At 55.2% G+C, this 1,762-nt stretch overlaps 1 protein-coding gene across 1 annotated transcript in view; it reads left to right on the top strand.

Moving 5' to 3' along the window:
• The first annotated feature begins 1,361 nt into the window (after positions 1 to 1,361).
• USP54 (ubiquitin specific peptidase 54) overlaps positions 1,362 to 1,762 on the top strand; it is a 137,749-nt gene continuing 137,348 nt past the window's right edge. Inside the window, exon 1 of the mRNA XM_011991138.1 lies at positions 1,362 to 1,445. The gene's annotated coding sequence lies outside the window, so the exon portion shown is untranslated. The remainder of the gene's footprint in view (positions 1,446 to 1,762) is intronic.

Raw genomic sequence — 1,762 nt, 5'->3', positions numbered from 1 at the left:
AGGATGGTCTCGATCTCCTGACCTCGTGATCCGCTAGCCTCGGCCTCCCAAAGTGCTGGGATTACAGGCGTGAGACACCGCTACGGCCCATGCCCGGCTCATTTTTGTATTTTTTGTAGAGACGGGGTTTCGCCATGTTGGCCAGGCTGGATTCGAACATTTGGGCTCAAGCAGTCCTCCCGCCTCATCCTCCCGAAGTGTTGGGATTACAAGCGTGAGCCACAGCGCCCGGCCGACCAATGTTCTTTAAATCCACCTTCTGTTCTAGATGCTGTTCAATTAGTCTGCTTTTATAGTTGTCTGAGAGCAGAGAGAAAAAGCCCCACAACTAAGTGCTGAGAGTCACCAAGTAAGGGGGACGTGGCCACAGGGCAGGAAGCAACAGTTGCAAAATTCAAATCACACACCAATGCGGTTCCTTTCTGCATCCAAGGTCAATACAAAAAATTTTTTTTTTGGTAACTTCCTCTATTGCTGGGGCTAACTGATGGGGCAGGGCACCCATGGACAAACGTTTCTATGAAGCTAAACACCATTTACAAACCAGGGTGGGGAAAGAACGATGAAAAGTTCTTGATGGAACGGAATGAGGAGATGGGAAGGTCAGTTTCTGGCTTGCCCTGTCTCCAACTACTCCGCCTGGAGAAGGAAAATGCTGGGAAAACGAACCTTCAGCTAAAGGCGACGCTGCTCTAAGTTTGAGGAAATTGGGAAAAGAAGACCATATCCCTAAAGTTATCCCAGTGTAGGGTCTGCCAGGCTAAGTTTCCTCAGCCCCTTCGGACGGTCCTGCCTACAGTCGTTTTCCGACTCCCGGCCAATTTAAGCTTCATCCTCGCCCGCGCCCCACCTCCATGCCTTTCCGGGCCACCCATAAAACGCCTTGAGTCCGCCATTTTAAACTCTGCTATCGCGAGATATACTTCGCCGTTTCCAGCCTGACTCATTTACTTTCTTGCGCGAGTCTCTTCTCGTCTGCTCTCGCCGTGGCCAAGGAAAGTGTCGCGAGAGCTGGTTGCCTTGGCTCCCTGTAGCTATAGCAGCCGCGGCGGTTAAGTATGCGGCGGCAGAAGCGGTGAGTGCGACACCCTCAGGGGGGCGGGGCCGGGGGTAACCGGGTGTAGGGGGTAGCGCTTGGGGAGGGGGCGCGGGGAAGGTTAGGTCGCGGGAGGAATGGACCTGAGTGTGACGTGTGGGGCAGGACCTGGGTCCTGTGGGTACAGGGACGCGGCGCCGGTCTGCTCTAGGGCACGCAGGGAGGGCTAGAGCTGCTGGGAGGTCCAGGGGGAGGGACCCGGGTGTAGTGGGGTTCAAGGGGCGCGGGCTGGAGCGTGGAGGGGTGTGTGTGTTGGGAGCAGGGTGTTTACGGAGACTCGGAACTGGATAAAGGGACCAGGCTACATTGGGAAAGAAGTGGGAAGAAATGGGGTACAGCGAGGAGGAGGGTATGTTGAATGAGAGCACAGAGGCTGGGCCCAGTTTTCTTTTCACTGGTTAGGGGGTGGAGGGAGGAGAAGGGATCAGATCTTTACAGATCCCCGGGCTCTGCCTGAGGCTGGTCGGGGACCGCGCGCCAGGATCTGGGTCCTACATGGCGTGGCGGGAATGGTGGCGTCCCAGACCATCACTGCCTCCTTTCCCTCTTTCCGGAGAAATTCCCCACGGACACTCTGAGATGCGAAAGGGAAGTCCTGGTGAACTAGTATTAGTTGGGATGGTTCTTTTCGCTGAGAAACTACGAGTAGGATAATGAATGATTGCT

This window comes from Mandrillus leucophaeus, unplaced genomic scaffold (genome assembly GCF_000951045.1).
Source record: "Mandrillus leucophaeus isolate KB7577 unplaced genomic scaffold, Mleu.le_1.0 Scaffold39, whole genome shotgun sequence".
NCBI lineage: Eukaryota > Metazoa > Chordata > Mammalia > Primates > Cercopithecidae > Mandrillus > Mandrillus leucophaeus.
Note: the sequence above shows the minus strand (reverse complement) of the source record. Positions and strands in the feature narration are given on the sequence as shown.